General features: G+C 45.0%; 1 long non-coding RNA gene across 4 annotated transcripts in view; it reads right to left on the bottom strand.

Moving 5' to 3' along the window:
- Positions 1–15,713, bottom strand: part of LOC134932044 (uncharacterized) — an 86,098-nt gene that overhangs the window by 46,152 nt on the left and 24,233 nt on the right. For all 4 annotated transcript variants that reach the window (XR_010179237.1, XR_010179238.1, XR_010179235.1 and 1 more), the window contains one exon: positions 10,502–10,664. This is a non-coding gene — a long non-coding RNA (uncharacterized LOC134932044). The remainder of the gene's footprint in view (positions 1–10,501; positions 10,665–15,713) is intronic.

Raw genomic sequence — 15,713 nt, 5'->3', positions numbered from 1 at the left:
CAGTGGTTGGCTTTCAGCAGGGGCGGATTTAGGGGTGAGGGCACCCCCAGGTACAACAGTAACGGATGCCCCCCACCTGCCTAATTTTATTAGTTTTATTGATTGGTTATAAGCCCTCATTTGACTATAGCTAACTTAATAGAATAATAAAAAAAGGCACTAACTATGACATTTTTTATTTTTTGTTATGTATACATATTTACTAAGTTGGACAGCTTACAGGGAAAGTATGTGCATGTCCTACCCGTTTACACTCCATTCAAGATGGAATATGGTACAGTACAGTGGATATATTTTGCAGTTACTGGTAATTTTTGGGCTGACAGTTTCAACACATACATCAAAGTGTCGTCCCCAAACAAGTGCCGCCCCTAGGCACGTGCCTCATGTGCCTAATGGGAAATTCTCCACTGGCTTTCAGAGATCTGTTTCACCAACATCTTGATTACTGAAAGTTGCCAATCACTACTGTTATATACAGGGACGTAGGGAGGGTGGATCAAGTGGAGCTCGAGCTCCAGGCGCCGCTGGAGACAGAAGGCGCCAGCTCCCTGTAACAAAGCTGAGAGCTGGGATCTCAGGGTAGGAGGAGATGACTAAAAGAGAGGAAGGGGTGGCCACCACATGGCCTGCATGTTCCATGTCACTGATTGCAGTGCAGAGTCCAGTACAGTGTGGCGTGGTGTGTTAGGGAAGTGGGGAGGTTTGGCGGCTTGTCAGAAGAAGCTTCCTGGCTGTCAGGTATCTGCATTCAGTGATCTGGAACATGCAGGCAGTGTGGTGGCCACCCCTTCCCTTTCCTCAGCCCTTTCCTTCTGCCCACAGAGGCCCAGCCTGTCAATTACATAGAAGCTCCGCCCTTCCAGCCTAGAACGAGGAGCTGCTCTGCTGCTGCCCACTTGGTGAGAATTACTGTGTGTATACTGTGTGTATATGTGTGTGTATGTGTTTATGTCTGTGTATACTGTGTGTTTATGTGTATATGTCTGTGTGCGTGTAAATGTGTTTGAAAATGTGTGTATACAGTATGTCTGTGTGCATGTGTGTTTGTGTATACATGTATGTGTATGTTTGTGTATATATTTTTGTATACCATATATGTGTGTGTATATTTGTGTTTGTGTATGTATATGTCTGTGTATAGGTGTGTGTGTTTATGTATATCTGTGTGCATATTTGTGTATTTATGTGTGTTATATATCTGTGTATATGTGTGTGTGTTTATGTATGTTTGTGCATAAAAATGTGTGTGAATCTATGTATGTATTAGTGATGAGCGGGTTCAGTTCCTCGAAATCCGAACCCCCCCGAACTTCACCCATTTTACACAGTTCGAGGCGGACTCGAATCTTCCGGCCTTGCTCGGCTAACCTGAGCGCGCCCGAACGTCATCATCCCGCAGTCGGATTCTCGCGAGATTCGTATTCTATATAATGAGCCGCGCGTCGCCGCCATTTTCACTCGTACATTGGAGATGATAGGAAGAGGACGTGTGCAGCGTTCTCTCAGTTGTGTTCAGTGTGCTGCAAATATCTGTGCTCAGTGTGCTGCAAATATCTGTGCTCAGTGTGCTTGCAAATATCTGTGCTCAGTGTGCTGAAAATATCTACGTTCTCTGCCTGAAAAACGCTCCATATCTGTGCTGCATTGTAGTATATAGTAGGAGGACAGTGCAGAATTTTGCTGACCAGTGACCACCAGTATTATATCAGTACGGTACAGTAGTCCACTGCTCTACCTACCTCTGTGTCGTCAAGTATACTATCCATCCATACCTGTGGTGCATTTAAGTTTTGCGCAGTATATATAGTAGGAGGACAGTGCATAATTTTGCTGACCACCAGTATATAATATATATAGCAGTACGGTACAGTATGCCACTGCTCTACCTACCTCTGTGTCGTCAAGTATACTATCCATCCATACCTGTGGTGCATTTTAGTTGTTGTGCGCAGTAGTAGGAGGACAGTGCATAATTTTGCTGACCACCAGTATATAATATATAGCAGTACGGTACAGTATGCCACTGCTCTACCTACCTCTGTGTCGTCAAGTATACTATCCATCCATACCTGTGGTGCATTTTAGTTGTTGTGCGCAGTAGTAGGAGGACAGTGCATAATTTTGCTGACCACCAGTATATAATATATAGCAGTACGGTACAGTAGTCCACTGCTCTACCTACCTCTGTGTCGTTAAGTATACTCTCCATCCATACCTGTGGTGCATTTAAGTTTTGTGCAGTATATATATAGTAGGAGGACAGTGCATAATTTTGCTGACCACCTGTATATAATATATAGCAGTACGGTACAGTAGTCCACTGCTCTACCTACCTCTGTGTCGTCAAGTATACTATCCATCCATATTCCATACCTGTGGTGCATTTAAGTTTTGCGCAGTATATATAGTAGGAGGACAGTGCATAATTTTGCTGACCACCAGTATATAATATATAGCAGTACGGTACAGTAGTCCATTGCTATTGATATATTACTGGCATATAATTCCACACATTAAAAAATGGAGAACAAAAATGTGGAGGGTAAAATAGGGAAAGATCAAGATCCACTTCCACCTCATGCTGAAGCTGCTGCCACTAGTCATGGCCGAGACGTTGAAATGCCATCAACGTCGTCTGCCAAGGCCGATGCCCAATGTCATAGTAGAGAGCATGTAAAATCCAAAAAACAAAAGTTCAGTAAAATGACCCAAAAATCTAAATTAAAAGCGTCTGATGAGAAGCGTAAACTTGCCAATATGCCATTTACGACACGGAGTGGCAAGGAACGGCTGAGGCCCTGGCCTATGTTCATGGCTAGTGGTTCAGATTCACATGAGGGTGGAAGCACTCATCCTCTCGTTAGAAAACTGCAGTGCCACTCCTAGATGGGCCAGGTGTTTGTGTCGGCCACTTGGGTCACTTAGCTTAGCCACACAGCTACCTCATTGCACCTCTTTTTTTCTTTGCATCATGTGCTGTTTGTGGACTATTTTTTGAAGTGCCATCCTGTCTGACACTGCAGTGCCACTCCTAGATGGGCCAGGTATTTGTGTCAGCCACTTGGGTCGCTTAGCTTAGCATCCAGCGACCTTGGTGCACCTCTTTTTCTTTGCATCATGTGCTGTTTGGGGACTATTTTTTAAGTGCCATCCTGTCTGACAATGCAGTGCCACTCCTAGATGGGCCAGGTGTTTGTGTCGGTCACTTGGGTCACTTAGCTTAGTCACACAGCTACCTCATTGCATCTCTTTTTTTCTTTGCATCATGTGCTGTTTGGGGACTATTTTTTAAATCTGCCATCCTGCCTGACACTGCAGTGCCACTCCTAGATGGGCCAGGTGTTTGTGTCGGCCACTTGGGTCGCTTAACTTAGTCATCCAGGGACCTTGGTGCAAATTTTAGGACTAAAAATAATATTGTGAGGTGTGAGGTGTTCAGAATAGACTGGAAATGAGTGGAAATTATGGTTATTGAGGTTAATAATGCTGTGGGATCAAAATGACCCCCAAATTCTATGATTTAAGCTGTTTTTGAGGGTTTTTTGTAAAAAAAAAAACACCCGAATCCGACCAAAAATTTTCAGGGAGGTTTTGGCAAAATGCGTCCGAATCCAAAACACGGCCGCGGAACCGAATCCAAAACCAAAACACAAAATTCAAAAAATGGCCGGTGCACATCACTAGTATGTATGTATGTATGTATGTATGTATGTATGTGTGGTGGAGGGTGGAGGCGCCGTGACATGGCCCTGCTCCGGGTGTCATGTCTCCACACTACGCCTCTGGTTATATAGCAGTAATACTGTATTTGTTTACGGTAATTAGAAATAAATAGGAGACAATGGGGTACATTTACTAAGCAGTGATAAGAGTGGAGAAGTGAGCCAGTGGAGAAATTTTCCCATCAACCAATCAGCAGCTCTGTATCATTTTATAGTATGCAAATTATAGATGTTACTTCAGTGCTGATTGGTTGCCATGGGAAACTTCTCCACTGGCTCACTTCTCCACTCTTATCACTGCTTAGTAAATGTACCCCAATGTCTGCAATATTGTTTATTCTCTCCATTTGGTCTCTAACTCTACTTTTTTAAACTAACACATGTATTACTAGATGGGCCAAGTGGTTTTTATATACCATCAAATTCTATGTTTCTATGTATTAACAAACACATGAAGATTATCATTTAATAAGAATCAGTTACAAGCTTTAAAATCACAATGCACCTATGCATACACAAACGTGTGCCTAAATATGCGGGTTGGTGTGTGTTCTGGAAACAGGAAAATATTACACTACAAAGTCCAACAAAGTGTTAGCCCTACATGACAACCCCTTTATTCATTTTAGCTTTGCAGTTTTTCCTTGTACTGTAGTTTAAATATATACAATAATGTGCAAAAGTTTTAGTTAGGTGTGGAAAAAATGCTGCAAAGTAAGAATGCTTTAAAAAAAAAATAGAAGTGTTAATAGTTTATTTTTATCAATTAGTAAAATTCATAGTAAATGAACAGAAGAGAATTCTAAATCAAATCAATATTTTGGGGGTGACCACCCTTTGCCTTCAAAACAGCATCAATTTTCTAGGTACACTTGCACAACGTCAGGGATTTTGTAGGATTATACTCAGGTGTATAATGAACCAAACAGGTATAATGATCATCATTTTCATATGTAGGTTGAAACACCGTCATTAACTGAAACAGCTGTGTAGGAGGCTTAAAACTGGATGAGGAACAGCCAAACTCTGCTACATAGGTGATGTTGTGGAAGTCAGAGGTCATACACCACGGCAAGATTGAGCACAACAACAAGACACAAGATAGTTATACTGCATCGGCAAGGTCTCGCCAAGGTAAAAATTTCAAAGCAGACTGGGGTTTCAAGATGTGCTGTTCAAGCTCTTTTGAAGAACCACAAGTAAACGGGCAATGTTGAGGAACGTAGACACAGTGGTCAGCCAAGGACACATCATGCTTACTTCCCTTCAAAATCGGAAGAGGTCCAGCAGTGCCATCAGTTCAGAACTGTCAGAAACCAGTGGGACAGAGGTACACCCATCTACTGTTCAGAGAAGTCTGGCCAGAAGTTGTCTTCATTAAAGAATTGTTGCAAAAAAAGCCATTCCTTCAACATAGAAACACGGCTTAGTGACTCAATTATGCACAAAAACATAGGAACTGGGGTGCAGAAAAATGACAGCAGGTGCACTGGATTGAGGAGCCAAAATGTTAAATATTTGGTTATAACAGAAGGCAGTTTGTTTCCCCGAAGGGCTGGACAGTGGTACAATAATGAGTGTCTGAAGGCAACAGTTAAGCATGGTGGAGGTTCCGTGCAAGTTTGGGGCTGCATTTCAGCAAATGGAGTTGGGGATTTGTTCAGGATTAATGGTGTCCTCAGTGGTGAGAAATACAGGCAGGTACTTATCCATTATGCAATACCATCAGGGAGGCAGCTGATTGGCCCCAGATTTATTTAGCAGCAGGACAACAACACCAAACATAGGGGGTCATCCAGATCTGATTGCTAGGCAGTGATTTTTGCTGTCCTGCGATCAAAAAGTCGCCATCTACAGGAGGAGTGTATTTTCGCTGTGCAAGTGTGTGATTGCATGTGTAGCAGAGCTGCACAAACTGATTTTGTGCAGTCTCTGCGCAGCCCAGGACTTACTCAGCCGCTGTGGTCATATCAGGCTGGTCAGGGCCGGAGCTGACGTCAAACATCCACCCTGAAAACGCTTCAGTCCGCCTGCGTTTTTCCAGACACTCCCTTAAAACAGTCAGTTGCCACCCACAAACGGCCTCTTCCTGTCAATCACCTTGCAAACGCCCGTGCGAATGGATCCTCCGCACCATCCTGTCACTGACCGGTGAAGCCCGTTGTAGCCATTTGACGCGCCGGCGCATTGCGGTGCATGCGCAGTTCGGATCAGCGATCTGATCTGAATTAGTCCCACTGATTAACTTTTGTTAATTGATAAAAAACTATTAACACTTCTATTTTTAAAGCATTCTTACTTTGCAGTATTTTCTGCACAAAAATATTATCTATTCATACTTTTTATATATATTTTTCCCCTACACTTCTGCTTAGTTTCAGTCTTACATTATTTATAATAGTGATAGGACATCAGGACTGACTTTATTATACTTTTGTATATTTGAATGTTGTTATTATACTGATCAAGAGCACCTAGAAGTGAACCCACAGCTGAAGGCTCACAATGCAACCTATTATAGGGGGTCATTCCGACCTGATTGCACGCTAGCTATTTTTTGCAGCACTGCGATCAGGTCAAAACTCTGCAAAACTGCGCATGCACCGCAATGCGCAGGCGCGTCGTACGGGTACAAAGTGGGTCGGTGCTGGGCGATGGATTTAACGAAGAATCCATTTGCACAGCCGATTGCAAGAAGATTGACAGAATGAAGGCGTTTATAGGTGTCAACTGACTGTTTTCAGGGAGTGGTTGGAAAAATGCAGGCGTGTCCAAGCGTTTGCAGGGCGGATGTCCGACGTCAATTCCGGGACCGGACAGGCTGAAGTAATCGCAGCGGCTGAGTAAGTTCAGACCTACACAGAAACTGCACAAACTGTCTTTGTACTGATCGGCTGCACAAGCAATCGCACACTTGCAAAGCGAAAATACACTCCCCCATAGGCGGCGACTATCTGATCGCAGCGCTGCAAAATATAGCTAGCGAGCTATCATTTTGGAATGACCTCCATAGTACTGAGAAGAGACCTAGGCACGGATATAGCACAGTGCATTGTATGCTGTATTAAACTACCCTCAGTCAGATGCAGTTTTATAACACAAACCATATTTTTTTATTATACTTGCCTAAAGTCATAGGCGTGCGTTGAGGTGGCCTGATTCAGAGTCACATGCAATGCTGATGTTCAAGTAAGTGAACAATTATTTGCAACCATGCATGCCTGAGAATATCTAAAAACTCCTAGGTGCAGTTGTGATCAATTCAGACGGTATTAGAAAGGTGGTGGAAAAGCGATGGGCTTTCCTGGGTGGTGACTGACAGGTGGTTAGTAGTGCACGCAAATATGGTCCGCTGAGTGGGCGTATTATGGGAGGGTCATGGCCGTGTCAAAGCAAGTGGATGTGTTAGCAGATGCACAACGGCAAGCATAGGAGGCTGTGATAATACAGTAAAATTGCACCTGACATAGGGCTGGTGCAATTTTCAATGGTGGGACCATTGGTGGGATACAGTATAAGGACACCCCAATTGGTATTGCAGACTACACGGTAACACGGGCACCAAAAGTGGGTGTCTCAGTCCTTGCACATTTGGCTGCAGGGATGTACACAAGGGAAGGAGTATGCAGATCATTTGCATAAACTCCCAGACAGGTGACCGCCAATACACGCTGCTGCGTTTGCTTTTGTGTGCGACTCACAATCAGCCTCAAGGCATGCAGGATGTGAGCTCACACACTCCTTGTTCTGCCTCAAGCTCTATCTTATGTGTATTTTCCCTGCATCTTGGTTGGCTCTCACGGAATCCAAGATGGCCGAGGTGAAAATGTTCCACATTTGCTGTGAGTGAATGATTTTTTATGACATGTACAGATGGAGCCGCTCTCATCTAGTGCAGCTCCATCGCAAATGTGCACTCCCGGCAGGACTAGGCGATCCGGCTCCTAGCCCCGCTATGGAAGTGCACAGAGACGTTCCCATTGTAGTGAAAGGGGCGCGTACGCATCAAGGACGAGCACACGGCCCGGACGCTGCGTGGCTCCATCTGTACAGTAAACACAGGGACTGTCATGAGATATGGAGCGGCGTGGTAATACTACACTAGCACCTTATCTATAAATTATGTGGCAGCTCTTTGCATGAGCATTTGTAATCTGTAACAGCCCCTCCCCCCTTTCTTGGCATCCCTAGGTGGACTACGAACATTTAAAGTGCAGGTGCTCAGAACAGTCATAAATTCCTGGCCTTCACATGAAAGAACAAAATAATATTTTCCAATAAAACTGCCCAATTTTTGCATTGATTCATATGACTCATAGTATTGTTGTAGGTGATGTTCTGTAGTTCATTGCAATCTATTTAAAATAAAATAATAAACTAAGATTTGTTGAAATGAAAATATATGGGTTCAGTATGATTTCCCGATGGATGGGATTCCGGCTATCAGTATACCGACAGCAGCATCCCAACCATCAGAATCCCGACAGCCCCCTAATTAGCCTCACCTTTTCCCTACCCTAACACTCCCTTCTGGGTGCCTAACCCAAGCCCTCTCCGCTTGGTCTCTATCCCTAACTCTCCCTTCCCCGCTGCCTAAACCTAACCCTCTCCGCTTGATGACTAACCCTAACCTCCCCTTCTAAGTGCCTAAACCCAACTCTCCCCCCCACCCCAGCCCCCCCCCCCCCCCCCCCCCACACACACACACACACACACACACCAGGGCCGAAACTAGGATTTCTGTCACCCGGGGCAAGGTAGTCATTTGACCCCCCCCCCCCCCCGCAAAAAATAAATAAAATTATTTTACAATAAATAAATAAAAATAATAAAATAAAAAATAAATAAATAAATAAATAAATAAAAATATTATATATATATATATATATATATATCTCTTTCAGAACTTTTTAACCTGAAAAACTGCCTTTTCTAACATAAATTTCATATCCAGGAAAAAGTGTCCCCATTTTACACATTGCGGCAGGAAAAAGTGTCCCCATTTTACACATTGCGGCAGGAAAAAGTGTCCCCATTTTACACATTGCGGCAGGCACGTGTCCCCATTTTACACAGTAAGCTGGCAAGTGTCCCCATTTTACACATTGCGGCAGGCACAGGTCCCCATTTTACACATTGCGGCAGGCACAGGTCCCCATTTTACACAGTACGCAGGCACAGGTCCCCATTTTACACAGTACGCTGGCACAGGTCCCCATTTTACACAGTACGCTGGCACAGGTCCCCATTTTACACAGTACGCTGGCACAGGTCCCCATTTTACACAGTACGCTGGCACAGGTCCCCATTTTACACAGTACGCTGGCACAGGTCCCCATTTTACACATTACGCTGGCACAGGTCCCCATTTTACACAGTACGCAGGCACAGGTCCCCATTTTACACAGTACGCTGGCACAGGTCCCCATTTTACACAGTACGCTGGCACAGGTCCCCATTTTACACAGTACGCAGGCACAGGTCCCCATTTTACACAGTACGCAGGCACAGGTCCCCATTTTACACAGTACGCTGGCACAGGTCCCCATTTTACACAGTACGCTGGCACAGGTCCCCATTTTACACAGTACGCTGGCACAGGTCCCCATTTTACACAGTACGCTGGCACAGGTCCCCATTTTACACAGTACGCAGGCACAGGTCCCCATTTTACACAGTACGCTGGCAAGTGTCCCCATTTTACACAGTACGCTGGCACAGGTCCCCATTTTACACAGTACGCTGGCACAGGTCCCCATTTTACACAGTACGCTGGCACAGGTCCCCATTTTACACATTACGCTGGCACAGGTCCCCATTTTACACAGTACGCAGGCACAGGTCCCCATTTTACACAGTACGCTGGCACAGGTCCCCATTTTACACAGTACGCTGGCACAGGTCCCCATTTTACACAGTACGCTGGCACAGGTCCCCATTTTACACAGTACGCTGGCACAGGTCCCCATTTTACACAGTACGCTGGCACAGGTCCCCATTTTACACAGTACGCTGGCACAGGTCCCCATTTTACACAGTACGCAGGCACAGGTCCCCATTTTACACAGTACGCAGGCACAGGTCCCCATTTTAAACATTACGGCAGGTGGTGGGGAGAGGGAGGGAGGGAGAGAGAGAGAGAGAGAGAGAGAGGAAGGGAGAGGGGCTGACTTACATTTGAAGCGGTTCTCGCCGCTCTTCAGCCGCCTCTCCCTCCTCGTCTGCGCGGCTCCGGGCTCCCCCTTCAGTTCTCCCTCCTCCGGCGGGGTTTCGTTGAATGACGCGTTTGCGCCGTGACGTCACGACGCAATCGCGTCATTCCGCGAAACCCCGCCCCCGAGCTGGGCACTCAGGAGAAGGGGGTTTAAAAGTGCCGCGGCGGTGTTTGGGGGTCTCGGCGCCCCCTCCAATCCGGCGCCCAGGTCGCCTGCCCCCCTAGCCCCCCCCTAGTTTCGGCCCTGCACACACACACACACACACACACACCGTGTGTCAGGACTCCAGCATGTCCTGCTGCAAGAATGATCAGGATGCCAGCTGTCAGTAATGTGACACCGGCATCCCGAGCGGCGTCAGTATGTGGACGCCGGCATTGCGTCCTCCTTCGGGATTTCGGCGTCGGTATATTGATCGCCAGAATCCCATCTGTCGGGAAGCTAACTGCTTCTCATATACAGTATATAAGGTGCGCCATTCATCGTCTTTAATAAACCGGCATGTTTCAGTGCTTTACTGTACTGTTGTCAGGAAATAAGCAAATAACAAACATGTCTTACCTTAAGTACTGTGCCACCCAAAGTGAAACCGCGCCATAAGCCATGGACCGAGTTCCTACTTGGGCGTCTGTAAATTACGTCATCGTGCTCTGACCAGGTGCTGGTCGCATATATCATGTGACCAATCACCATGACAATGCAAAACCACTGTACAGCAACAGCACTGTCAATATAAAGCAAATACACATATAAAAATACAATGTATTCAAGCGATTTAGACAAATAGTATATCAATAACACATGAAATCAGCAATATAATAAACATCAATATTTAATAAGCAGAGAATACGAGATTTTCATTGAAACCATGGGTTGCAATGACTTCAAGCGGATAGATCCACTGCTCACACTGTAATAATAAGAGCTTACGGTCGCCTCCTCTCACTGGCTTGGGAATTGACTCTATCATCTATTAAACAAATTGTATAAGTTATGATTAAACTTAGCCAAGTGGCATGCTACTGGTTGGTCACTACTTTTGCTTTTCAAGGCAGCTCTGATGGAAGAATTATGGGTAGCGATACTTTCTTTAAATTTACATTGAGTTTTTCCAACATATGACACTCTGCATGGATAAATGATTTGGTAAATTACATATGAACTATTGCAAGTGAGATGGTGATGGATAAAGTATTTTTACCAGCAATTAAACATTGACATGTCACACAGGTATACCTAAAGCATCCCATTTTTTTAGCAATCAAAAAATGTGTAGAAATGATAAGCTCCATATCTGTAAAGTCTGGCTTTACAAGGAGATCCCATAAATGATGCCCTCTTGATTAGCATGCCATTAATTCTGTATTGGCTATTGACAAAGCACCATTGGTTTTAAGTATATGCAAATGTTTTTGGGCTATAGTTTTGATAAGAGATGACCTGACATTAAATTGGTTCACCTTGGTAGGACCTCATTAAATCTATTCTTGATTATCTTCTCCAACAAAACCTTATAATCCATACATAAAACCTTTTTTTTTTTAGCTACCAAATGAGTACTGAAACAACCACGCGTAACAATTTTCCAATAAACTGTGTCAATCTGTGTACCGGCAACTAGTACACACTGTGTAACGGCAACTAGAATATAACTGTGTCAATCTGTGTATCGGCAACTAGTACACACTGTGTAACGGCAACTAGAATATAACTGTGTCAATCTGTGTATCGGCAACTAGTACACACTGTGTAACGGCAACTAGAATATAACTGTGTCAATCTGTGTATCGGCAACTAGTACACACTGTGTAACGGCAACTAGAATATAACTGTGTCAATCTGTGTACCGGCAACTAGTACACACTGTGTAACGGCAACTAGAATATAACTGTGTCAATCTGTGTACCGGCAACTAGTACACACTGTGTAACGGCAACTAGAATATAACTGTGTCAATCTGTGTACCGGCAACTAGTACACACTGTGTAACGGCAACTAGAATATAACTGTGTCAATCTGTGTACCGGCAACTAGTACACACTGTGTAACGGCAACTAGAATATAACTGTGTCAATCTGTGTATCGGCAACTAGTACACACTGTGTATCGGCAACTGGAATATTACCACTGACATGTCTAATGCAGATCATCTGTGAATATGGTAATCCTAGTTTTAAACTGTTAGGGTGACAATCACTCTACAAGAAAGTGTTGCGATCTGTCTGTTTATAATGTACTGCTGTCATTAGTGCGGCTCCATCTAACTTTCACATCTAAAAAAAACAATAGTACCCTGTTTGATTCTGACTGTAAATTTTACCTGGGCAATCTTTAAGATTATGATCATCCATAAAATCTCTGAAAGGACGGTCAGCATCATGCCACACAATAAACAAGTCGTCTATATAACTAGTATAAAACCACACCTTCAAGGCTACGTCTAGGTTATCCAAAAATATTCTCTGCTCAACAAAAAACATGAAAGCATTGACAAATGCCGGGGGTACCGCTGAGCCCTGGGCAACCCCCTTAATCTGTAAATGATATCGATCGTCGAACATAAAATAGTTTTTAGTCAAAATAAACTCCAAAAGCAGCAGAAAAAAAAATCTATATACCCATCATCAAACAGATCACTCTTTTCTAATAAATCTTTAACTGTAAGCATTCCCACCTTGTATAAGATCACTGTATAAACTGGTAACGTCTGCAAACACCATCCATAATTCATATGTAACATTATTGCAGATTATCCAATTCTTTGAGAAACATAGTTGTGTCCAATAAAAAGTTCAGATGTTTCTGGACTAGCGGTTATAGAACAGAGGTCAAGTATATAGATATTGGTTAGGAGCGCAATCATCCAGGAGGGGGATTAACCCATCTATGAATCTTTGGGAGGGTATACAGTGATGATTATATATATATATATATATATATATATATATATATATACACACACTGTTAATAACCTATCCATTTTCAGAAGGGAAATATTCACATTACAACACAGTCATAAATAAAAATGATATAGGATGCATCTAGCTTACAGGGAAGTGCACGATAGACAGGCATCATGCCAACCTGTTACACGGTTTTCTGCCGACCACTCATTTAAAACCAGCTATTGTGATTTTACAGCAAAAAAATGCTTTTGAACTGCTGTTGAAAAGGGAAGTGCTCCAGTTGGATCACAGGGTGAAAAGAGAAAAGGAAGCTGCTCAGGATAATTGATGGGGAATGTGAGTTGCAAGTCGCACAGGAACTCTGGAGTGGCACCGGCCCAGGGGGATCACGTTCAGCTGAAGGTAAGCAGCACTTGATTAAGAACGGGTTTTTTTCCTACCGAATAGGGAACCCTAGGGAGTTAATTGGCAATGTTTAAATAGCAGGATAAAAAGAAAGGATTGAATTGTATTCAGTGTCTCCACAATGGGGATATGCCAAGATTAGTGCCACCAAAGTTGTTAAACGCTAACACATTTAACCTCTTCCACACCTAATAGTTTTTCTTTGTTTTTATTTTTATTTAATAGTAAGAGTCTGAGGTAAGAACACAATTGCAGCTACCCTGACAGCTTCCTGCTGCTCATTGTACATTAAACTTAGTCTGTTTAAGCTCACAATGATATGCTCATTTTAAATGACTGTTTGTGTGGCTTAGTATGAATTCCTGAGTGACTTTTGTTGCTAATACATTCATTCATCAGGGGAATAATGGTTTATAGCAGAAAATGTGATGTAGCCATTGCAGCCTAAAACAGAATACATTTGACTGAGTAATTAATTCTTTATATTCAGGCTTCTCTTATTTATCACTTTTGGAGATAGAAGGTTTAAACATCTGGGGTTTAAATTGTGGGCACCATAGACTTGGCACCAGGGATGGGTGAGCATGTACTCTGGAGGAGACAGGGGACGCTGCCAGGGGCAGACAGCCCATGATTTTATATTCCACAGTTTTAGTGATTAACCACCGCGATCGCCCACCCAGTTCCAGTGGCAGAACAGTGCTAAGAGGAGCAGCAACAAAAAGGCAAAGTGCGCAGCCGCATGCTGCCCCTAGGGGGTGCAGCTCTTCATCTTCCCTCTGATCTGCCCCCTCCATCCGGACCATCACATCTGGACCACTGCTCTTCCCTGTTTCCTACACATCCCAATTCAGGTAAGCTTATTCCTACTCACCCCATAAGCAAAGGCCCTATTTAGAGGTGGTTTCAATTTACCCTGTAGCCTCCCCTTACCTTCTTTTTTCCATTTGCACACACTACCCACCTTTCCTCTGCGCCCCTTCACCACCATCTTTTCTGCAGCCCAGTCTTTCATAGCTAATTAAATCTGCCCCATAAGACTCACTCCAGAATTTAATCAGCCAGGACACTGGTCACTGAGCAGTCCTTAAAATAAACTTAACTGTATTTCTCATACGTCCTATGGGATGTTGGGGACTCCAACAGGACCATGGGGTATAGACGGATCCGCAGGAGCTTGGGCACACTATAAAGACTTAAACTGGGTGTGAACTGGCTCCTCCCTCTATGCCCCTCCTCCAGACCTCAGTTAGACTTTGTGCCCAGGAGTGAATGGACACACACTAGGGGAGCTCTACTGAGTTTCTCTGAAAGATTTTAGTTAGGTTTGTTATTTTCAGGTAGACCTGCTGGCTACAGGCTCTCTGCAGCGTGGGAGTGAGGGGAGAGAAGCAGGACCTACTTCTTCTTAGTTTAAAGGCTCTGCTTCTCGGCTACTGGACACCATTAGCTCCAGAGCGTTCGATCACTTGGTTCGCCTAGCTGCTTGTTCCCGGAGCCGCGCCGTCAATCCCCTCATGAAAGCCGGAAGAAAGAAGCCGGGGGAGTATTGGAAGAAAAGAAGACTTCAGTGACGGCAGAAGACTTCAGTAACGGAGGTAACAGCAGCGGTAGTGCTGCGCTCCATGCTCCCACACACCAACGTCTCTGGCAGGGCGCTGGGGGGGAGCGCCCTGGGGGCATGTTGCTGAGGGTCTACAATGCTGGTGGGGGACATATTTCGGTGCCTGGGCACAGCGTATGTTCACTCCACCAGGGTGCCGCAGGGGGGAGAGACAGCGGTAGCGCTGCGCTCCCTGCTCCCACACATACCATCACCTGCAGGGTGCAGGGCGCTGGGGGGGAGCACTCTGGCCAGCATATAGCATATAATATGTAGTTCACTGGCGGGGGGACATACTTCGGTTCCCGCCCCGCCAGTGCGCCGCGAACGGGAGGGAGCAGCAGCAGTAGCGCTGCGCTCTCTGCTCCCGCTCTCCATCGGCCTGCAGGGTGCAGGGCGCTGGGGGGGAGCGCCCTGGGTGGCATTTATAAAAAGGATCCCGGGCGGGGGAATATACCCGGACACCGGGTGTCTTCGCCCCGCCAGGGTACCGCAGCATGCACGCTGCGGTCCATGGCTCCCACACACCAACGGCTTCCGTGGGTGCGGGGCGCAGGGGGGGGGGGGGGGCGACGCCCTGGGCTGCGTTGGGACATAAAGCGAGTTATACAGGGGGTTAACCCCTGTATATAGGGTCCCCAGCTAGTTTTTGGGTTTATATATTTTTATAATTTGAGCGGGCTTAAGCGCGCCGGGAAGGGGCGGAGCTTAGCCCTCACAGGGAAATCAGTACCATTTTCCTCAGATCCCCGCCAGGACTTGCTGGATAGTGAGTTGGAGGGGGGGCACAGTGTTTTAAAGCTATATAGGTGTCATATAGCCTTAGGTTTGATAAGGGGCGCATAATTACATATATTCA

This window comes from Pseudophryne corroboree, chromosome 6, assembly GCF_028390025.1.
Source record: "Pseudophryne corroboree isolate aPseCor3 chromosome 6, aPseCor3.hap2, whole genome shotgun sequence".
NCBI lineage: Eukaryota > Metazoa > Chordata > Amphibia > Anura > Myobatrachidae > Pseudophryne > Pseudophryne corroboree.
Note: the sequence above shows the minus strand (reverse complement) of the source record. Positions and strands in the feature narration are given on the sequence as shown.